This window comes from Dipodomys merriami, unplaced genomic scaffold (genome assembly GCF_024711535.1).
Source record: "Dipodomys merriami isolate MVZ:Mamm:240054 unplaced genomic scaffold, mDipMer1.0.p SCAF_33, whole genome shotgun sequence".
Classification (NCBI taxonomy): domain Eukaryota; kingdom Metazoa; phylum Chordata; class Mammalia; order Rodentia; family Heteromyidae; genus Dipodomys; species Dipodomys merriami.
This window is the reverse complement of record NW_027204826.1, coordinates 8,522,496-8,543,806: the sequence shown is the minus strand read 5'-3', so window position 1 is coordinate 8,543,806 and position 21,311 is coordinate 8,522,496. Positions and strand designations below refer to the sequence as shown.

General features: G+C 63.6%; 13 non-coding genes across 13 annotated transcripts; all 13 read left to right on the top strand.

The window, feature by feature from the left end:
- The first annotated feature begins 1,061 nt into the window (after positions 1 to 1,061).
- On the top strand, positions 1,062 to 1,158 carry LOC138842210 (small nucleolar RNA SNORD116). Its single transcript, XR_011376660.1, has one exon. It is a non-coding gene; the product is annotated as a small nucleolar RNA SNORD116 (small nucleolar RNA).
- A 976-nt stretch (positions 1,159 to 2,134) lies between these two features.
- On the top strand, positions 2,135 to 2,228 carry LOC138842167 (small nucleolar RNA SNORD116). Its single transcript, XR_011376619.1, has one exon. It is a non-coding gene; the product is annotated as a small nucleolar RNA SNORD116 (small nucleolar RNA).
- Positions 2,229 to 4,316: 2,088 nt separating this feature from the next.
- On the top strand, positions 4,317 to 4,413 carry LOC138842188 (small nucleolar RNA SNORD116). The gene has a single exon (XR_011376639.1). It is a non-coding gene; the product is annotated as a small nucleolar RNA SNORD116 (small nucleolar RNA).
- A 975-nt stretch (positions 4,414 to 5,388) lies between these two features.
- On the top strand, positions 5,389 to 5,482 carry LOC138842166 (small nucleolar RNA SNORD116). Its single transcript, XR_011376618.1, has one exon. It is a non-coding gene; the product is annotated as a small nucleolar RNA SNORD116 (small nucleolar RNA).
- A 2,098-nt stretch (positions 5,483 to 7,580) lies between these two features.
- Positions 7,581 to 7,677, top strand: LOC138842187 (small nucleolar RNA SNORD116). Its single transcript, XR_011376638.1, has one exon. It is a non-coding gene; the product is annotated as a small nucleolar RNA SNORD116 (small nucleolar RNA).
- A 975-nt stretch (positions 7,678 to 8,652) lies between these two features.
- On the top strand, positions 8,653 to 8,746 carry LOC138842208 (small nucleolar RNA SNORD116). The gene has a single exon (XR_011376658.1). It is a non-coding gene; the product is annotated as a small nucleolar RNA SNORD116 (small nucleolar RNA).
- A 2,100-nt stretch (positions 8,747 to 10,846) lies between these two features.
- LOC138842186 (small nucleolar RNA SNORD116) lies at positions 10,847 to 10,943 on the top strand. Its single transcript, XR_011376637.1, has one exon. It is a non-coding gene; the product is annotated as a small nucleolar RNA SNORD116 (small nucleolar RNA).
- A 976-nt stretch (positions 10,944 to 11,919) lies between these two features.
- On the top strand, positions 11,920 to 12,013 carry LOC138842165 (small nucleolar RNA SNORD116). The gene has a single exon (XR_011376617.1). It is a non-coding gene; the product is annotated as a small nucleolar RNA SNORD116 (small nucleolar RNA).
- Positions 12,014 to 14,093: 2,080 nt separating this feature from the next.
- Positions 14,094 to 14,190, top strand: LOC138842185 (small nucleolar RNA SNORD116). The gene has a single exon (XR_011376636.1). It is a non-coding gene; the product is annotated as a small nucleolar RNA SNORD116 (small nucleolar RNA).
- Positions 14,191 to 15,166: 976 nt separating this feature from the next.
- LOC138842164 (small nucleolar RNA SNORD116) lies at positions 15,167 to 15,260 on the top strand. The gene has a single exon (XR_011376616.1). It is a non-coding gene; the product is annotated as a small nucleolar RNA SNORD116 (small nucleolar RNA).
- A 2,080-nt stretch (positions 15,261 to 17,340) lies between these two features.
- Positions 17,341 to 17,437, top strand: LOC138842184 (small nucleolar RNA SNORD116). Its single transcript, XR_011376635.1, has one exon. It is a non-coding gene; the product is annotated as a small nucleolar RNA SNORD116 (small nucleolar RNA).
- A 976-nt stretch (positions 17,438 to 18,413) lies between these two features.
- Positions 18,414 to 18,507, top strand: LOC138842163 (small nucleolar RNA SNORD116). The gene has a single exon (XR_011376615.1). It is a non-coding gene; the product is annotated as a small nucleolar RNA SNORD116 (small nucleolar RNA).
- A 2,080-nt stretch (positions 18,508 to 20,587) lies between these two features.
- Positions 20,588 to 20,684, top strand: LOC138842182 (small nucleolar RNA SNORD116). Its single transcript, XR_011376633.1, has one exon. It is a non-coding gene; the product is annotated as a small nucleolar RNA SNORD116 (small nucleolar RNA).
- The last annotated feature ends 627 nt before the right edge of the window (positions 20,685 to 21,311 follow it).

The following is a 21,311-nucleotide window of genomic DNA, read 5'->3' as shown; positions in this document are numbered from 1 at the left end:
GGTCCTTGCCCAAAGCACTAGCAGACCGTTAGCGGGACTGTGGCAGTCGAGGCAAGCCGGTGGATGCTTGCATGGTCTGGCCAGGATAGGCAGAGTGGGCAGGCCTTGGGCCGGCTGGGTCTAGGCCAGTAGGGCAGTCATGGCTTCGTGTCGGGGGGACATTGGGCAGGCTCTGTGTTTCTCTGTGTTGGGCAGGGCCTTGTGAATTGGGGCTCCGAGGAGCCTGCCATCAGCAGGCGGCTCAGAGGCGTCCCCAGTCCTCCCCCGACAGCGGGCAGACGGCTTGGCAGAGTCCGTGCAGGAGGGTTGAAGGAGAAGCAGCTTAGCGCGGGCGCCCCTTGGGCCCTGTTGGCGGTACGACAATGCTGGTGAAAGGAGACGGGCTTTGAGTGGCAGACGCTGCATGGATGTGTGCAGGTGGCGGGCAGAGATTTCAAGGCGTGGTCCTGCGACACTACACAGGACTGGGTAGTGGGTCAGGGTAGCTGGCCCACACCAACCTGACGCCCACGCGAAACCCGCACACCCGCACACCCACGAACAGACACACACGCAACACAGGCACGCATGCCCCCACCCACGGGCCCCCTCATCCGGCTTGGGAGACCCCGAGCGCTGTCACAGGCACATGGTCGTGCCGCAAACCCTTGAGGAGGGTGGCACCGGAAAGCAGAAGACAGATAGCTGTGGAGCTGGGGCAAGCTGGGAGTTGGCGTGACGGGTCAGCCCTTGGCCTTGTTCCTTTTCCTCAAAGGCGCTCTTGATTGTTCTTGGTCCCCAGGCGCTGATTTCGGGACCTCGGAGTGCATGCCAGGCCCAGGGAGCAGTGTAGCCTTGAAGGGGCGCGAGCCGCCCGGCCTGCTCCCTGTCCCGCCGTGGACAGTGCATCGGCCCCGGGGAGAGAGAGGTGAGCCTTACTGGGCCCAAAGGGGGTCCGTGGTGGTCGTTGGTGTGGGTGGGAGCTGCTCAAGGCTTGCCATTTGGCGTTGCGGCAAATGTCCTGGCCAGTGCTGCTCGCGCCCCGCGGGCCGGGTCCCGCTCGGCGCCCAGAGCCTGTGCTTGTATCGATGATGATTCCCCAAAAAAACATTCCTTGGAAAAGCTGAACAAAATGAGTGAAAACTCACTCCCGTCTCCGCTCATCGGTGACTGAGGTCCGGCACTTTTTGCACGAGCCAGCTAGTGTAGGAGCCAGGAAGGCCTTTCCCTCACACGCATTTGTGCCCCAGCACGGGCGGCAGCCCTAGACAGGTAGCCGGCCATCGCAGTGGGCCCTGGCACTCACCGTTCCTTTCTCCAGTGGGGCTTGCCTGTGAGGCCGAGGTTTGGCCGACTCGTCTGGGTCTCGCTTCTGCTCAAGTGTCTAGAGCTGCCAGCCAACCAGTTAGTAGCACATCCTTGCCCTGCTTGCCGACTCCGTGGTCTTGGGCCGCGTGGGCGCCGTCGGGCTGCCAGTCCCTTGTCCAGGGGACCAATAGGCAGCGTTTGAAAGGCATACACCCGCAAACGGCTGCCTTGGACACACCGCAACGCATAGATTCCCAACAACCAATCCCTTCACCACCACCGTCTCACACTTGCACAAAGAAACCCCAACCCCCAGGCACAGGCACACGAACACACACGCACGTGCGCCCGCTCACACACACGCGCGCACACACATCCTGTGCGACTAATGGGCCCCAAGTTTTGCTTGCCTTCCTAGGAGCTGTTGTGCTCATGGGCCAGACAAGCCCTGTGAGGGTGGGATAGGAGAGTGAAAGAGAGCTGTGGAGCTAGGGCAGGGCGGGAGTTTTGCGTGACGGGTCAGCCATTGGCCTTGGTTCTTTTCTCAACGGCCCTCTTGATTGCTCTTGGCTCCCAGGCGCTGATTTCCCAGGAGACCTTCGGTCAGCAGGGCCTCGGGTTGGCAGCCAGGCCCAGAGAGCCGTGTAGCCTTGAAGGGGCGCGAGCCGCCCGGCCTGCTGCGTCGTGACCCGCCGTGAACAGTGCGTTGGCCCCGAGGAGAGAGGGAGGTAAGCCTGGCTGTGGCCGAGGGGGTCCCACTGTCCTCGGTGTGGGTTGGAGCTTGGCCTGCCCCGAGCTGCTGGCGCCCAGTGTGCCGTGTGCTGCTTGGCGCCCAGTGGGTGTGCTTGGATCGATGATGACTCCCCAAAATAACATTCCTTGGAAGCTGAACAAAATGAGTGAAAACTCTATAACCGTCGTTCTCATCGTGACTGAGGTCCAGAGTCAGGCAGTGTAGGAGCGGGGCCCGAGTTGCAGTCGCACACATTCTTTGCACCTGCGGGGCGCTGGCTGAAGACCGCCTCGCTGGCACTCAGACACTGCCATCCTGGGCTTGCTGTGGGTTGGGAGCACGCTCGCTCTGTGGGGCAGTTTGGTTGGATGGATGGAGGCCACGCCCAGCGTGTGCCCGCGATGGGCATCCCTGGCCTCTGGCCGGCTGGGCTGTGACGGGGCAGCCGGTGGGTGGCTTGTGTCCCCGGGTAGGAAGAGGAGGAGGCGCCTAGGTGTTTGGCAGATGTGCGCTTGGTGATTGGATCCCCAGGACCGTGCCCTCAGGAGACGAGTGTGTGGTGTTGAGGTCTTGTGGCCCGAGGTGCGTGTGGCCGAGGTTTGGGTTAGCCCACCCCCGCAGGCTTGGTGTTGGTCTCCCAGAGACCAAGTCTGGCTGCCCAGAGGTTCCGCGTTGAGGGTATGTGGAAGGAGAGCCCGCCATGGGGCGGACAGTGGAGCCAGCTAGGTGAGGATTGTGTCCCTGTTGGCATTCGGGGAGTGGGAGGAGTGCGCAGTGCAGGGGGGGGGTAGGTTTGTCGGGTGGCAGTGGCCAGGGCTGAGGTCCCAATGGGGCGGGCGGGCGGGCGGGCGGGCAGGGAGCTACAGTGGGGCTGGTTTGGGCCCTGTGGTCATTATGTGCTCTGGTCCCCTGCAGGCGCATTTGGTGCATTGGGGGGCCGGGAGGGGGGTGTGTGTGCGGTTTCAATCGCCCGGGCCCTTTGGGGGAATCCACCCCCGGGGGTGCAGAGCGCGGTGCGGCCAGGCCCAGGATTGACTTGAGGCAGAGTGTGGGGCCTGGGCAGAGACTGTCCCCTGAGTTTTCTTCCTGGTCTGGGGACAGCCTTGGGCAGGGCGTGCGGTGTGATGGTGGCGGGCGCTTGTCCCCCGCCGGCAGCGCAGGTTGCGCAGGCCTGTGGGGAGGAGGCTGAGGAGTCCCGCGGTTGGCCCGTGGGGTGCGACGGAGGTGTGGGTGCGGGTCCTTGCCCAAAGCACTAGCAGACCGTTAGCGGGACTGTGGCAGTCGAGGCAAGCCGGTGGATGCTTGCATGGTCTGGCCAGGATAGGCAGAGTGGGCAGGCCTTGGGCCGGCTGGGTCTAGGCCAGTAGGGCAGTCATGGCTTCGTGTCGGGGGGACATTGGGCAGGCTCTGTGTTTCTCTGTGTTGGGCAGGGCCTTGTGAATTGGGGCTCCGAGGAGCCTGCCATCAGCAGGCGGCTCAGAGGCGTCCCCAGTCCTCCCCCGACAGCGGGCAGACGGCTTGGCAGAGTCCGTGCAGGAGGGTTGAAGGAGGAGCAGCTTAGCGCGGGCGCCCCTTGGGCCCTGTTGGCGGTACGACGATGCTGGTGAAAGGAGACGGGCTTTGAGTGGCAGACGCTGCATGGATGTGTGCAGGTGGCGGGCAGAGATTTCAAGGCGTGGTCCTGCGACACTACACAGGACTGGGTAGTGGGTCAGGGTAGCTGGCCCACACCAACCTGACGCCCACGCGAAACCCGCACACCCGCACACCCACGAACAGACACACACGCAACACAGGCACGCATGCCCCCACCCACGGGCCCCCTCATCTGGCTTGGGAGACCCCGAGCGCTGTCACAGGCGCATGGTCGTGCCGCAAACCCTTGAGGAGGGTGGCACCGGAAAGCAGAAGACAGATAGCTGTGGAGCTGGGGCAAGCTGGGAGTTGGCGTGACGGGTCAGCCCTTGGCCTTGTTCCTTTTCCTCAAAGGCGCTCTTGATTGTTCTTGGTCCCCAGGCGCTGATTTCGGGACCTCGGAGTGCATGCCAGGCCCAGGGAGCAGTGTAGCCTTGAAGGGGCGCGAGCCGCCCGGCCTGCTCCCTGTCCCGCCGTGGACAGTGCATCGGCCCCTGGGAGAGAGAGGTGAGCCTTACTGGGCCCAAGGGGGGTCCGTGGTGGTCCTTGGTGTGGGTGGGAGCTGCTCAAGGCTTGCCATTTGGCGTTGCGGCAAATGTCCTGGCCAGTGCTGCTCGCGCCCCGCGGGCCGGGTCCCGCTCGGCGCCCAGAGCCTGTGCTTGGATCGATGATGATTCCCCAAAAAAACATTCCTTGGAAAAGCTGAACAAAATGAGTGAAAACTCACTCCCGTCTCCGCTCATCGGTGACTGAGGTCCGGCACTTTTTGCACGAGCCAGCTAGTGTAGGAGCCAGGAAGGCCTTTCCCTCACACGCATTTGTGCCCCAGCACGGGCGGCAGCCCTAGACAGGTAGCCGGCCATCGCAGTGGGCCCTGGCACTCACCGTTCCTTTCTCCAGTGGGGCTTGCCTGTGAGGCCGAGGTTTGGCCGACTCGTCTGGGTCTCGCTTCTGCTCAAGTGTCTAGAGCTGCCAGCCAACCAGTTAGTAGCACATCCTTGCCCTGCTTGCCGACTCCGTGGTCTTGGGCCGCGTGGGCGCCGTCGGGCTGCCAGTCCCTTGTCCAGGGGACCAACAGGCAGCGTTTGAAAGGCATACACCCGCAAACGGCTGCCTTGGACACACCGCAACGCATAGACTCCCAACAACCAATCCCTTCACCACCACCGTCTCACACTTGCACAAAGAAACCCCAACCCCCAGGCACAGGCACACGACCACACACGCACGTGCGCCGCTCACACACACGTTCGCACACACATCCTGTGCGACTAATGGGCCCCAAGTTTTGCTTGCCTTCCTAGGAGCTGTTGTGCTCATGGGCCAGACAAGCCCTGTGAGGGTGGGATAGGAGAGTGAAAGAGAGCTGTGGAGCTAGGGCAGGGCGGGAGTTTTGCGTGACGGGTCAGCCATTGGCCTTGGTTCTTTTCTCAACGGCCCTCTTGATTGCTCTTGGCTCCCAGGCGCTGATTTCCCAGGAGACCTTCGGTCAGCGGGGCCTCGGGTTGGCAGCCAGGCCCAGAGAGCCGTGTAGCCTTGAAGGGGCGCGAGCCGCCCGGCCTGCTGCGTCGTGACCCGCCGTGGACAGTGCGTCGGCCCCGAGGAGAGAGGGAGGTAAGCCTGGCTGTGGCCGAGGGGGTCCCACTGTCCTCGGTGTGGGTTGGAGCTTGGCCTGCCCCGAGCTGCTGGCACCCAGCGTGCCGTGTGCTGCTTGGCGCCCAGCGGGTGTGCTTGGATCGATGATGACTCCCCAAAATAACATTCCTTGGAAGCTGAACAAAATGAGTGAAAACTCTATAACCGTCGTTCTCATCGTGACTGAGGTCCAGAGTCAGGCAGTGTAGGAGCGGGGCCCGAGTTGCAGTGGCACACATTCTTTGCACCTGCGGGGCGCTGGCTGAAGACCGCCTCGCTGGCACTCAGACACTGCCATCCTGGGCTTGCTGTGGGTTGGGAGCACGCTCGCTCTGTGGGGCAGTTTGGTTGGATGGATGGAGGCCACGCCCAGCGTGTGCCCGCGATGGGCATCCCTGGCCTCTGGCCGGCTGGGCTGTGACGGGGCAGCCGGTGGGTGGCTTGTGTCCCCGGGTAGGAAGAGGAGGAGGCGCCTAGGTGTTTGGCAGATGTGCGCTTGGTGATTGGATCCCCAGGACCGTGCCCTCAGGAGACGAGTGTGTGGTGTTGAGGTCTTGTGGCCCGAGGTGCATGTGGCCGAGGTTTGGGTTAGCCCACCCCCGCAGGCTTGGTGTTGGTCTCCCAGAGACCAAGTCTGGCTGCCCAGAGGTTCCGCGTTGAGGGTATGGGGAAGGAGAGCCCGCGTTGGGGCGGACAGTGGAGCCAGCTAGGAGAGGATTGGGTCCCAGTTGGCATTCGGGGAGTGGGAGGAGTGCGCAGTGCAGGGGGGGGTAGGTTTGTCGGGTGGCAGTGGCCAGGGCTGAGGTCCCAATGGGGCTGGCGGGCGGGCGGGCGGGCAGGGAGCTACAGTGGGGCTGGTTTGGGCCCTGTGGTCATTATGTGCTCTGGTCCCCTGCAGGCGCATTTGGTGCATTGGGGGGCCGGGAGGGGGGTGTGTGTGCGGTTTCAATCGCCCGGGCCCTTTGGGGGAATCCACCCCCGGGGGTGCAGAGCGCGGTGCGGCCAGGCCCAGGATTGACTTGAGGCAGAGTGTGGGGCCTGGGCAGAGACTGTCCCCTGAGTTTTCTTCCTGGTCTGGGGACAGCCTTGGGCAGGGTGTGCGGTGTGATGGTGGCGGGCGCTTGTGCCCTTAGTGTCCCCCGCCGGCAGCGCAGGTTGCGCAGGCCTGTGGGGAGGAGGCTGAGGAGTCCCGCGGTTGGCCCGTGGGGTGCGACGGAGGTGTGGGTGCGGGTCCTTGCCCAAAGCACTAGCAGACCGTTAGCGGGACTGTGGCAGTCGAGGCAAGCCGGTGGATGCTTGCATGGTCTGGCCAGGATAGGCAGAGTGGGCAGGCCTTGGGCCGGCTGGGTCTAGGCCAGTAGGGCAGTCATGGCTTCGTGTCGGGGGGACATTGGGCAGGCTCTGTGTTTCTCTGTGTTGGGCAGGGCCTTGTGAATTGGGGCTCCGAGGAGCCTGCCATCAGCAGGCGGCTCAGAGGCGTCCCCAGTCCTCCCCCGACAGCGGGCAGACGGCTTGGCAGAGTCCGTGCAGGAGGGTTGAAGGAGAAGCAGCTTAGCGCGGGCGCCCCTTGGGCCCTGTTGGCGGTACGACGATGCTGGTGAAAGGAGACGGGCTTTGAGTGGCAGACGCTGCATGGATGTGTGCAGGTGGCGGGCAGAGATTTCAAGGCGTGGTCCTGCGACACTACACAGGACTGGGTAGTGGGTCAGGGTAGCTGGCCCACACCAACCTGACGCCCACGCGAAACCCGCACACCCGCACACCCACGAACAGACACACACGCAACACAGGCACGCATGCCCCCACCCACGGGCCCCCTCATCTGGCTTGGGAGACCCCGAGCGCTGTCACAGGCGCATGGTCGTGCCGCAAACCCTTGAGGAGGGTGGCACCGGAAAGCAGAAGACAGATAGCTGTGGAGCTGGGGCAAGCTGGGAGTTGGCGTGACGGGTCAGCCCTTGGCCTTGTTCCTTTTCCTCAAAGGCGCTCTTGATTGTTCTTGGTCCCCAGGCGCTGATTTCGGGACCTCGGAGTGCATGCCAGGCCCAGGGAGCAGTGTAGCCTTGAAGGGGCGCGAGCCGCCCGGCCTGCTCCCTGTCCCGCCGTGGACAGTGCATCGGCCCCGGGGAGAGAGAGGTGAGCCTTACTGGGCCCAAAGGGGGTCCGTGGTGGTCCTTGGTGTGGGTGGGAGCTGCTCAAGGCTTGCCATTTGGCGTTGCGGCAAATGTCCTGGCCAGTGCTGCTCGCGCCCCGCGGGCCGGGTCCCGCTCGGCGCCCAGAGCCTGTGCTTGGATCGATGATGATTCCCCAAAAAAACATTCCTTGGAAAAGCTGAACAAAATGAGTGAAAACTCACTCCCGTCTCCGCTCATCGGTGACTGAGGTCCGGCACTTTTTGCACGAGCCAGCTAGTGTAGGAGCCAGGAAGGCCATTCCCTCACACGCATTTGTGCCCCAGCACGGGCGGCAGCCCTAGACACTAGCCGGCCATCGCAGTGGGCCCTGGCACTCACCGTTCCTTTCTCCAGTGGGGCTTGCCTGTGAGGCCGAGGTTTGGCCGACTCGTCTGGGTCTCGCTTCTGCTCAAGTGTCTAGAGCTGCCAGCCAACCAGTTAGTAGCACATCCTTGCCCTGCTTGCCGACTCCGTGGTCTTGGGCCGCGTGGGCGCCGTCGGGCTGCCAGTCCCTTGTCCAGGGGACCAATAGGCAGCGTTTGAAAGGCATACACCCGCAAACGGCTGCCTTGGACACACTGCAACGCATAGACTCCCAACAACCAATCCCTTCACCACCACCGTCTCACACTTGCACAAAGAAACCCCAACCCCCAGGCACAGGCACACGACCACACACGCACGTGCGCCCGCTCACACACACGCGCGCACACACATCCTGTGCGACTAATGGGCCCCAAGTTTTGCTTGCCTTCCTAGGAGCTGTTGTGCTCATGGGCCAGACAAGCCCTGTGAGGGTGGGATAGGAGAGTGAAAGAGAGCTGTGGAGCTAGGGCAGGGCGGGAGTTTTGCGTGACGGGTCAGCCATTGGCCTTGGTTCTTTTCTCAACGGCCCTCTTGATTGCTCTTGGCTCCCAGGCGCTGATTTCCCAGGAGACCTTCGGTCAGCGGGGCCTCGGGTTGGCAGCCAGGCCCAGAGAGCCGTGTAGCCTTGAAGGGGCGCGAGCCGCCCGGCCTGCTGCGTCGTGACCCGCCGTGGACAGTGCGTCGGCCCCGAGGAGGGAGGGAGGTAAGCCTGGCTGTGGCCGAGGGGGTCCCACTGTCCTCGGTGTGGGTTGGAGCTTGGCCTGCCCCGAGCTGCTGGCGCCCAGCGTGCCGTGTGCTGCTTGGCGCCCAGCGGGTGTGCTTGGATCGATGATGACTCCCCAAAATAACATTCCTTGGAAGCTGAACAAAATGAGTGAAAACTCTATAACCGTCGTTGTCATCGTGACTGAGGTCCAGAGTCAGGCAGTGTAGGAGCGGGGCCCGAGTTGCAGTGGCACACATTCTTTGCACCTGCGGGGCGCTGGCTGAAGACCGCCTCGCTGGCACTCAGACACTGCCATCCTGGGCTTGCTGTGGGTTGGGAGCACGCTCGCTCTGTGGGGCAGTTTGGTTGGATGGATGGAGGCCACGCCCAGCGTGTGCCCGCGATGGGCATCCCTGGCCTCTGGCCGGCTGGGCTGTGACGGGGCAGCCGGTGGGTGGCTTGTGTCCCCGGGTAGGAAGAGGAGGAGGCGCCTAGGTGTTTGGCAGATGTGCGCTTGGTGATTGGATCCCCAGGACCGTGCCCTCAGGAGACGAGTGTGTGGTGTTGAGGTCTTGTGGCCCGAGGTGCGTGTGGCCGAGGTTTGGGTTAGCCCACCCCCGCAGGCATGGTGTTGGTCTCCCAGAGACCAAGTCTGGCTGCCCAGAGGTTCCGCGTTGAGGGTATGGGGAAGGAGAGCCCGCCTTGGGGCGGACAGTGGAGCCAGCTAGGAGAGGATTGGGTCCCTGTTGGCATTCGGGGAGTGGGAGGAGTGGGCAGTGCAGGGGGGGGGGTAGGTTTGGCGGGTGGCAGTGGCCAGGGCTGAGGTCCCAATGGGGCGGGCGGGCGGGCGGGCGGGCAGGGAGCTACAGTGGGGCTGGTTTGGGCCCTGTGGTCATTATGTGCTCTGGTCCCCTGCAGGTGCATTTGGTGCATTGGGGGGCCGGGAGGGGGGTGTGTGTGCGGTTTCAATCGCCCGGGCCCTTTGGGGGAATCCACCCCCGGGTGTGTAGAGCGCGGTGCGGCCAGGCCCAGGATTGACTTGAGGCAGAGTGTGGGGCCTGGGCAGAGACTGTCCCCTGAGTTTTCTTCCTGGTCTGGGGACAGCCTTGGGCAGGGTGTGCGGTGTGATGGTGGCGGGCGCTTGTGCCCTTAGTGTCCCCCGCCGGCAGCGCAGGTTGCGCAGGCCTGTGGGGAGGAGGCTGAGGAGTCCCGCGGTTGGCCCGTGGGGTGCGACGGAGGTGTGGGTGCGGGTCCTTGCCCAAAGCACTAGCAGACCGTTAGCGGGACTGTGGCAGTCGAGGCAAGCCGGTGGATGCTTGCATGGTCTGGCCAGGATAGGCAGAGTGGGCAGGCCTTGGACCGGCTGGGTCTAGGCCAGTAGGGCAGTCATGGCTTCGTGTCGGGGGGACATTGGGCAGGCTCTGTGTTTCTCTGTGTTGGGCAGGGCCTTGTGAATTGGGGCTCCGAGGAGCCTGCCATCAGCAGGCGGCTCAGAGGCGTCCCCAGTCCTCCCCCGACAGCGGGCAGACGGCTTGGCAGAGTCCGTGCAGGAGGTTTGAAGGAGAAGCAGCTTAGCGCGGGCGCCCCTTGGGCCCTGTTGGCGGTACGACGATGCTGGTGAAAGGAGACGGGCTTTGAGTGGCAGACGCTGCATGGATGTGTGCAGGTGGCGGGCAGAGATTTCAAGGCGTGGTCCTGCGACACTACACAGGACTGGGTAGTGGGTCAGGGTAGCTGGCCCACACCAACCTGACGCCCACGCGAAACCCGCACACCCGCACACCCACGAACAGACACACACGCAACACAGGCACGCATGCCCCCACCCACGGGCCCCCTCATCTGGCTTGGGAGACCCCGAGCGCTGTCACAGGCGCATGGTCGTGCCGCAAACCCTTGAGGAGGGTGGCACCGGAAAGCAGAAGACAGATAGCTGTGGAGCTGGGGCAAGCTGGGAGTTGGCGTGACGGGTCAGCCCTTGGCCTTGTTCCTTTTCCTCAAAGGCGCTCTTGATTGTTCTTGGTCCCCAGGCACTGATTTCGGGACCTCGGAGTGCATGCCAGGCCCAGGGAGCAGTGTAGCCTTGAAGGGGCGCGACCCGCCCGGCCTGCTCCCTGTCCCGCCGTGGACAGTGCATCGGCCCCGGGGAGAGAGAGGTGAGCCTTACTGGGCCCAAAGGGGGTCCGTGGTGGTCGTTGGTGTGGGTGGGAGCTGCTCAAGGCTTGCCATTTGGCGTTGCGGCAAATGTCCTGGCCAGTGCTGCTCGCGCCCCGCGGGCCGGATCCCGCTCGGCGCCCAGAGCCTGTGCTTGGATCGATGATGATTCCCCAAAAAAACATTCCTTGGAAAAGCTGAACAAAATGAGTGAAAACTCACTCCCGTCTCCGCTCATCGGTGACTGAGGTCCGGCACTTTTTGCACGAGCCAGCTAGTGTAGGAGCCAGGAAGGCCTTTCCCTCACACGCATTTGTGCCCCAGCATGGGCGGCAGCTCTAGACAGGTAGCCGGCCATCGCAGTGGGCCCTGGCACTCACCGTTCCTTTCTCCAGTGGGGCTTGCCTGTGAGGCCGAGGTTTGGCCGACTCGTCTGGGTCTCGCTTCTGCTCAAGTGTCTAGAGCTGCCAGCCAACCAGATAGTAGCACATCCTTGCCCTGCTTGCCGACTCCGTGGTCTTGGGCCGCGTGGGCGCCGTCGGGCTGCCAGTCCCTTGTCCAGGGGACCAATAGGCAGCGTTTGAAAGGCATACACCCGCAAACGGCTGCCTTGGACACACCGCAACGCATAGATTCCCAACAACCAATCCCTTCACCACCACCGTCTCACACTTGCACAAAGAAACCCCAACCCCCAGGCACAGGCACACGACCACACACGCACGTGCGCCCGCTCACACACACGCGCGCACACACATCCTGTGCGACTAATGGGCCCCAAGTTTTGGTTGCCTTCCTAGGAGCTGTTGTGCTCATGGGCCAGACAAGCCCTGTGAGGGTGGGATAGGAGAGTGAAAGAGAGCTGTGGAGCTAGGGCAGGGCGGGAGTTTTGCGTGACGGGTCAGCCATTGGCCTTGGTTCTTTTCTCAACGGCCCTCTTGATTGCTCTTGGCTCCCAGGCGCTGATTTCCCAGGAGACCTTCGGTCAGCGGGGCCTCGGGTTGGCAGCCAGGCCCAGAGAGCCGTGTAGCCTTGAAGGGGTGCGAGCCGCCCGGCCTGCTGCGTCGTGACCCGCCGTGGACAGTGCGTCGGCCCCGAGGAGAGAGGGAGGTAAGCCTGGCTGTGGCCCAGGGGGTCCCACTGTCCTCGGTGTGGGTTGGAGCTTGGCCTGCCCCGAGCTGCTGGCGCCCAGCGTGCCGTGTGCTGCTTGGAGCCCAGCGGGTGTGCTTGGATCGATGATGACTCCCCAAAATAACATTCCTTGGAAGCTGAACAAAATGAGTGAAAACTCTATAACCGTCGTTCTCATCGTGACTGAGGTCCAGAGTCAGGCAGTGTAGGAGCGGGGCCCGAGTTGCAGTCGCACACATTCTTTGCACCTGCGGGGCGCTGGCTGAAGACCGCCTCGCTGGCACTCAGACACTGCCATCCTGGGCTTGCTGTGGGTTGGGAGCACGCTCGCTCTGTGGGGCAGTTTGGTTGGATGGATGGAGGCCACGCCCAGCGTGTGCCCGCGATGGGCATCCCTGGCCTCTGGCCGGCTGGGCTGTGACGGGGCAGCCGGTGGGTGGCTTGTGTCCCCGGGTAGGAAGAGGAGGAGGCGCCTAGGTGTTTGGCAGATGTGCGCTTGGTGATTGGATCCCCAGGACCGTGCCCTCAGGAGACGAGTGTGTGGTGTTGAGGTCTTGTGGCCCGAGGTGCGTGTGGCCGAGGTTTGGGTTAGCCCACCCCAGCAGGCTTGGTGTTGGTCTCCCAGAGACCAAGTCTGGCTGCCCAGAGGTTCCGCGTTGAGGGTATGGGGAAGGAGAGCCCGCCTTGGGGCGGACAGTGGAGCCAGCTAGGAGAGGATTGGGTCCCTGTTGGCATTCGGGGAGTGGGAGGCGTGCGCAGTGCCAGGTGGCAGTGGCCAGGGCTGAGGTCCCAATGGGGCGGGCGGGCGGGCGGGCGGGCAGGGAGCTACAGTGGGGCTGGTTTGGGCCCTGTGGTCATTATGTGCTCTGGTCCCCTGCAGGCGCATTTGGTGCATTGGGGGGCCGGGAGGGGGTTGTGTGTGCGGTTTCAATCGCCCGGGCCCTTTGGGGGAATCCACCCCCGGGGGTGCAGAGCGCGGTGCGGCCAGGCCCAGGATTGACTTGAGGCAGAGTGTGGGGCCTGGGCAGAGACTGTCCCCTGAGTTTTCTTCCTGGTCTGGGGACAGCCTTGGGCAGGGTGTGCGGTGTGATGGTGGCGGGCGCTTGTGCCCTTAGTGTCCCCCGCCGGCAGCGCAGGTTGCGCAGGCCTGTGGGGAGGAGGCTGAGGAGTCCCGCGGTTGGCCCGTGGGGTGCGACGGAGGTGTGGGTGCGGGTCCTTGCCCAAAGCACTAGCAGACCGTTAGCGGGACTGTGGCAGTCGAGGCAAGCCGGTGGATGCTTGCATGGTCTGGCCAGGATAGGCAGAGTGGGCAGGCCTTGGGCCGGCTGGGTCTAGGCCAGTAGGGCAGTCATGGCTTCGTGTCGGGGGGACATTGGGCAGGCTCTGTGTTTCTCTGTGTTGGGCAGGGCCTTGTGAATTGGGGCTCCGAGGAGCCTGCCATCAGCAGGCGGCTCAGAGGCGTCCCCAGTCCTCCCCCGACAGCGGGCAGACGGCTTGGCAGAGTCCGTGCAGGAGGTTTGAAGGAGAAGCAGCTTAGCGCGGGCGCCCCTTGGGCCCTGTTGGCGGTACGACGATGCTGGTGAAAGGAGACGGGCTTTGAGTGGCAGACGCTGCATGGATGTGTGCAGGTGGCGGGCAGAGATTTCAAGGCGTGGTCCTGCGACACTACACAGGACTGGGTAGTGGGTCAGGGTAGCTGGCCCACACCAACCTGACGCCCACGCGAAACCCGCGCACCCGCACACCCACGAACAGACACACACGCAACACAGGCACGTATGCCCCCACCCACGGGCCCCCTCATCTGGCTTGGGAGACCCCGAGCGCTGTCACAGGCGCATGGTCGTGCCGCAAACCCTTGAGGAGGGTGGCACCGGAAAGCAGAAGACAGATAGCTGTGGAGCTGGGGCAAGCTGGGAGTTGGCGTGACGGGTCAGCCCTTGGCCTTGTTCCTTTTCCTCAAAGGCGCTCTTGATTGTTCTTGGTCCCCAGGCGCTGATTTCGGGACCTCGGAGTGCATGCCAGGCCCAGGGAGCAGTGTAGCCTTGAAGGGGCGCGAGCCGCCCGGCCTGCTCCCTGTCCCGCCGTGGACAGTGCATCGGCCCCGGGGAGAGAGAGGTGAGCCTTACTGTGCCCAAGGGGGGTCCGTGGTGGTCCTTGGTGTGGGTGGGAGCTGCTCAAGGCTTGCCATTTGGCGTTGCGGCAAATGTCCTGGCCAGTGCTGCTCGCGCCCCGCGGGCCGGGTCCCGCTCGGCGCCCAGAGCCTGTGCTTGGATCGATGATGATTCCCCAAAAAAACATTCCTTGGAAAAGCTGAACAAAATGAGTGAAAACTCACTCCCGTCTCCGCTCATCGGTGACTGAGGTCCGGCACTTTTTGCACGAGCCAGCTAGTGTAGGAGCCAGGAAGGCCTATCCCTCACACGCATTTGTGCCCCAGCACGGGCGGCAGCCCTAGACAGGTAGCCGGCCATCGCAGTGGGCCCTGGCACTCACCGTTCCTTTCTCCAGTGGGGCTTGCCTGTGAGGCCGAGGTTTGGCCGACTCGTCTGGGTCTCGCTTCTGCTCAAGTGTCTAGAGCTGCCAGCCAACCAGTTAGTAGCACATCCTTGCCCTGCTTGCCGACTCCGTGGTCTTGGGCCGCGTGGGCGCCGTCGGGCTGCCAGTCCCTTGTCCAGGGGACCAATAGGCAGCGTTTGAAAGGCATACACCCGCAAACGGCTGCCTTGGACACACCGCAACGCATAGACTCCCAACAACCAATCCCTTCACCACCACCGTCTCACACTTGCACAAAGAAACCCCAACCCCCAGGCACAGGCACACGACCACACACGCACGTGCGCCCGCTCACACACACGCGCGCACACACATCCTGTGCGACTAATGGGCCCCAAGTTTTGCTTGCCTTCCTAGGAGCTGTTGTGCTCATAGGCCAGACAAGCCCTGTGAGGGTGGGATAGGAGAGTGAAAGAGAGCTCTGGAGCTAGGGCAGGGCGGGAGTTTTGCGTGACGGGTCAGCCATTGGCCTTGGTTCTTTTCTCAACGGCCCTCTTGATTGCTCTTGGCTCCCAGGCGCTGATTTCCCAGGAGACCTTCGGTCAGCGGGGCCTCGGGTTGGAAGCCAGGCCCAGAGAGCCGTGTAGCCTTGAAGGGGCGAGAGCCGCCCGGCCTGCTGCGTCGTGACCCGCCGTGGACAGTGCGTCGGCCCCGAGGAGAGAGGGAGGTAAGCCTGGCTGTGGCCCAGGGGGTCCCACTGTCCTCGGTGTGGGTTGGAGCTTGGCCTGCCCCGAGCTGCTGGCGCCCAGCGTGCCGTGTGCTGCTTGGAGCCCAGCGGGTGTGCTTGGATCGATGATGACTCCCCAAAATAACATTCCTTGGAAGCTGAACAAAATGAGTGAAAACTCTATAACCGTCGTTCTCATCGTGACTGAGGTCCAGAGTCAGGCAGTGTAGGAGCGGGGCCCGAGTTGCAGTCGCACACATTCTTTGCACCTGCGGGGCGCTGGCTGAAGACCGCATCGCTAGCACTCAGACAATGCCATCCTGGGCTTGCTGTGGGTTGGGAACACGCTCGCTCTGTGGGGCAGTTTGGTTGGATGGATGGAGGCCACGCCCAGCGTGTGCCCGCGATGGGCATCCCTGGCCTCTGGCCGGCTGGGCTGTAACGGGGCAGCCGGTGGGTGGCTTGTGTCCCCGGGTAGGAAGAGGAGGAGGCGCCTAGGTGTTTGGCAGATGTGCGCTTGGTGATTGGATCCCCAGGACCGTGCCCTCAGGAGACGAGTGTGTGGTGTTGAGGTCTTGTGGCCCGAGGTGCGTGTGGCCGAGGTTTGGGTTAGCCCACCCCAGCAGGCTTGGTGTTGGTCTCCCAGAGACCAAGTCTGGCTGCCCAGAGGTTCCGCGTTGAGGGTATGGGGAAGGAGAGCCCGCCTTGGGGCGGACAGTGGAGCCAGCTAGGAGAGGATTGGGTCCCTGTTGGCATTCGGGGAGTGGGAGGCGTGCGCAGTGCCAGGTGGCAGTGGCCAGGGCTGAGGTCCCAATGGGGCGGGCGGGCGGGCGGGCGGGCAGGGAGCTACAGTGGGGCTGGTTTGGGCCCTGTGGTCATTATGTGCTCTGGTCCCCTGCAGGCGCATTTGGTGCATTGGGGGGCCGGGAGGGGGTTGTGTGTGCGGTTTCAATCGCCCGGGCCCTTTGGGGGAATCCACCCCCGGGGGTGCAGAGCGCGGTGCGGCCAGGCCCAGGATTGACTTGAGGCAGAGTGTGGGGCCTGGGCAGAGACTGTCCCCTGAGTTTTCTTCCTGGTCTGGGGACAGCCTTGGGCAGGGTGTGCGGTGTGATGGTGGCGGGCGCTTGTGCCCTTAGTGTCCCCCGCCGGTAGCGCAGGTTGCGCAGGCCTGTGGGGAGGAGGCTGAGGAGTCCCGCGGTTGGCCCCTGGGGTGCGACGGAGGTGTGGGTGCGGGTCCTTGCCCAAAGCACTAGCAGACCGTTAGCGGGACTGTGGCAGTCGAGGCAAGCCGGTGGATGCTTGCATGGTCTGGCCAGGATAGGCAGAGTGGGCAGGCCTTGGGCCGGCTGGGTCTAGGCCAGTAGGGCAGTCATGGCTTCGTGTCGGGGGGACATTGGGCAGGCTCTGTGTTTCTCTGTGTTGGGCAGGGCCTTGTGAATTGGGGCTCCGAGGAGCCTGCCATCAGCAGGCGGCTCAGAGGCGTCCCCAGTCCTCCCCCGACAGCGGGCAGACGGCTTGGCAGAGTCCGTGCAGGAGGTTTGAAGGAGAAGCAGCTTAGCGCGGGCGCCCCTTGGGCCCTGTTGGCGGTACGACGATGCTGGTGAAAGGAGACGGGCTTTGAGTGGCAGACGCTGCATGGATGTGTGCAGGTGGCGGGCAGAGATTTCAAGGCGTGGTCCTGCGACACTACACAGGACTGGGTAGTGGGTCAGGGTAGCTGGCCCACACCAACCTGACGCCCACGCGAAACCCGCACACCCGCACACCCACGAACAGACACACACGCAACACAGGCACGCATGCCCCCACCCACGGGCCCCCTCATCTGGCTTGGGAGACCCCGAGCGCTGTCACAGGCGCATGGTCGTGCCGCAAACCCTTGAGGAGGGTGGCACCGGAAAGCAGAAGACAGATAGCTGTGGAGCTGGGGCAAGCTGGGAGTTGGCGTGACGGGTCAGCCCTTGGCCTTGTTCCTTTTCCTCAAAGGCGCTCTTGATTGTTCTTGGTCCCCAGGCGCTGATTTCGGGACCTCGGAGTGCATGCCAGGCCCAGGGAGCAGTGTAGACTTGAAGGGGCGCGAGCCGCCCGGCCTGCTCCCTGTCCCGCCGTGGACAGTGCATCGGCCCCGGGGAGAGAGAGGTGAGCCTTACTGTGCCCAAGGGGGGTCCGTGGTGGTCCTTGGTGTGGGTGGGAGCTGCTCAAGGCTTGCCATTTGGCGTTGCGGCAAATGTCCTGGCCAGTGCTGCTCGCGCCCCGCGGGCCGGGTCCCGCTCGGCGCCCAGAGCCTGTGCTTGGATCGATGATGATTCCCCAAAAAAACATTCCTTGGAAAAGCTGAACAAAATGAGTGAAAACTCACTCCCGTCTCCGCTCATCGGTGACTGAGGTCCGGCACTTTTTGCACGAGCCAGCTAGTGTAGGAGCCAGGAAGGCCTATCCCTCACACGCATTTGTGCCCCAGCACGGGCGGCAGCCCTAGACAGGTAGCCGGCCATCGCAGTGGGCCCTGGCACTCACCGTTCCTTTCTCCAGTGGGGCTTGCCTGTGAGGCCGAGGTTTGGCCGACTCGTCTGGGTCTCGCTTCTGCTCAAGTGTCTAGAGCTGCCAGCCAACCAGTTAGTAGCACATCCTTGCCCTGCTTGCCGACTCCGTGGTCTTGGGCCGCGTGGGCGCCGTCGGGCTGCCAGTCCCTTGTCCAGGGGACCAATAGGCAGCGTTTGAAAGGCATACACCCGCAAACGGCTGCCTTGGACACACCGCAACGCATAGACTCCCAACAACCAATCCCTTCACCACCACCGTCTCACACTTGCACAAAGAAACCCCAACCCCCAGGCACAGGCACACGACCACACACGCACGTGCGCCCGCTCACACACACGCGCGCACACACATCCTGTGCGACTAATGGGCCCCAAGTTTTGCTTGCCTTCCTAGGAGCTGTTGTGCTCATAGGCCAGACAAGCCCTGTGAGGGTGGGATAGGAGAGTGAAAGAGAGCTCTGGAGCTAGGGCAGGGCGGGAGTTTTGCGTGACGGGTCAGCCATTGGCCTTGGTTCTTTTCTCAACGGCCCTCTTGATTGCTCTTGGCTCCCAGGCGCTGATTTCCCAGGAGACCTTCGGTCAGCGGGGCCTCGGGTTGGCAGCCAGGCCCAGAGAGCCGTGTAGCCTTGAAGGGGCGAGAGCCGCCCGGCCTGCTGCGTCGTGACCCGCCGTGGACAGTGCGTCGGCCCCGAGGAGAGAGGGAGGTAAGCCTGGCTGTGGCCCAGGGGGTCCCACTGTCCTCGGTGTGGGTTGGAGCTTGGCCTGCCCCGAGCTGCTGGCGCCCAGCGTGCCGTGTGCTGCTTGGAGCCCAGCGGGTGTGCTTGGATCGATGATGACTCCCCAAAATAACATTCCTTGGAAGCTGAACAAAATGAGTGAAAACTCTATAACCGTCGTTCTCATCGTGACTGAGGTCCAGAGTCAGGCAGTGTAGGAGCGGGGCCCGAGTTGCAGTCGCACACATTCTTTGCACCTGCGGGGCGCTGGCTGAAGACCGCCTCGCTGGCACTCAGACACTGCCATCCTGGGCTTGCTGTGGGTTGGGAGCACGCTCGCTCTGTGGGGCAGTTTGGTTGGATGGATGGAGGCCACGCCCAGCGTGTGCCCGCGATGGGCATCCCTGGCCTCTGGCCGGCTGGGCTGTAACGGGGCAGCCGGTGGGTGGCTTGTGTCCCCGGGTAGGAAGAGGAGGAGGCGCCTAGGTGTTTGGCAGATGTGCGCTTGGTGATTGGATCCCCAGGACCGTGCCCTCAGGAGACGAGTGTGTGGTGTTGAGGTCTTGTGGCCCGAGGTGCGTGTGGCCGAGGTTTGGGTTAGCCCACCCCAGCAGGCTTGGTGTTGGTCTCCCAGAGACCAAGTCTGGCTGCCCAGAGGTTCCGCGTTGAGGGTATGGGGAAGGAGAGCCCGCCTTGGGGCGGACAGTGGAGCCAGCTAGGAGAGGATTGGGTCCCTGTTGGCATTCGGGGAGTGGGAGGCGTGCGCAGTGCCAGGTGGCAGTGGCCAGGGCTGAGGTCCCAATGGGGCGGGCGGGCGGGCGGGCGGGCAGGGAGCTACAGTGGGGCTGGTTTGGGCCCTGTGGTCATTATGTGCTCTGGTCCCCTGCAGGCGCATTTGGTGCATTGGGGGGCCGGGAGGGGGTTGTGTGTGTGGTTTCAATCGCCCGGGCCCTTTGGGGGAATCCACCCCCGGGGGTGCAGAGCGCGGTGCGGCCAGGCCCAGGATTGACTTGAGGCAGAGTGTGGGGCCTGGGCAGAGACTGTCCCCTGAGTTTTCTTCCTGGTCTGGGGACAGCCTTGGGCAGGGTGTGCGGTGTGATGGTGGCGGGCGCTTGTGCCCTTAGTGTCCCCCGCCGGTAGCGCAGGTTGCGCAGGCCTGTGGGGAGGAGGCTGAGGAGTCCCGCGGTTGGCCCGTGGGGTGCGACGGAGGTGTGGGTGCGGGTCCTTGCCCAAAGCACTAGCAGACCGTTAGCGGGACTGTGGCAGTCGAGGCAAGCCGGTGGATGCTTGCATGGTCTGGCCAGGATAGGCAGAGTGGGCAGGCCTTGGGCCGGCTGGGTCTAGGCCAGTAGGGCAGTCATGGCTTCGTGTCGGGGGGACATTGGGCAGGCTCTGTGTTTCTCTGTGTTGGGCAGGGCCTTGTGAATTGGGGCTCCGAGGAGCCTGCCATCAGCAGGCGGCTCAGAGGCGTCCCCAGTCCTCCCCCGACAGCGGGCAGACGGCTTGGCAGAGTCCGTGCAGGAGGTTTGAAGGAGAAGCAGCTTAGCGCGGGCGCCCCTTGGGCCCTGTTGGCGGTACGACGATGCTGGTGAAAGGAGACGGGCTTTGAGTGGCAGACGCTGCATGGATGTGTGCAGGTGGCGGGCAGAGATTTCAAGGCGTGGTCCTGCGACACTACACAGGACTGGGTAGTGGGTCAGGGTAGCTGGCCCACACCAACCTGACGCCCACGCGAAACCCGTGCACCCGCACACCCACGAACAGACACACACGCAACACAGGCACGCATGCCCCCACCCACGGGCCCCCTCATCTGGCTTGGGAGACCCCGAGCGCTGTCACAGGCGCATGGTCGTGCCGCAAACCCTTGAGGAGGGTGGCACCGGAAAGCAGAAGACAGATAGCTGTGGAGCTGGGGCAAGCTGGGAGTTGGCGTGACGGGTCAGCCCTTGGCCTTGTTCCTTTTCCTCAAAGGCGCTCTTGATTGTTCTTGGTCCCCAGGCGCTGATTTCGGGACCTCGGAGTGCATGCCAGGCCCAGGGAGCAGTGTAGCCTTGAAGGGGCGCGAGCCGCCCGGCCTGCTCCCTGTCCCGCCGTGGACAGTGCATCGGCCCCGGGGAGAGAGAGGTGAGCCTTACTGGGCCCAAAGGGGGTTCGTGGTGGTCGTTGGTGTGGGTGGGAGCTGCTCAAGGCTTGCCATTTGGCGTTGCGGCAAATGTCCTGGCCAGTGCTGCTCGCGCCCCGCGGGCCGGGTCCCGCTCGGCGCCCAGAGCCTGTGCTTGGATCGATGATGATTCCCCAAAAAAACATTCCTTGGAAAAGCTGAACAAAATGAGTGAAAACTCACTCCCGTCTCCGCTCATCGGTGACTGAGGTCCGGCACTTTTTGCACGAGCCAGCTAGTGTAGGAGCCAGGAAGGCCTATCCCTCACACGCATTTGTGCCCCAGCACGGGCGGCAGCCCTAGACAGGTAGCCGGCCATCGCAGTGGGCCCTGGCACTCACTGTTCCTTTCTCCAGTGGGGCTTGCCTGTGAGGCCGAGGTTTGGCCGACTCGTCTGGGTCTCGCTTCTGCTCAAGTGTCTAGAGCTGCCAGCCAACCAGTTAGTAGCACATCCTTGCCCTGCTTGCCGACTCCGTGGTCTTGGGCCGCGTGGGCGCCGTTGGGCTGCCAGTCCCTTGTCCAGGGGACCAATAGGCAGCGTTTGAAAGGCATACACCCGCAAACGGCTGCCTTGGACACACCGCAACGCATAGACTCCCAACAACCAATCCCTTCACCACCACCGTCTCACACTTGCACAAAGAAACCCCAACCCCCAGGCACAGGCACACGACCACACACGCACGTGCGCCCGCTCACACACACGCGCGCACACACATCCTGTGCGACTAATGGGCCCCAAGTTTTGCTTGCCTTCCTAGGAGCTGTTGTGCTCATGGGCCAGACAAGCCCTGTGAGGGTGGGATAGGAGAGTGAAAGAGAGCTCTGGAGCTAGGGCAGG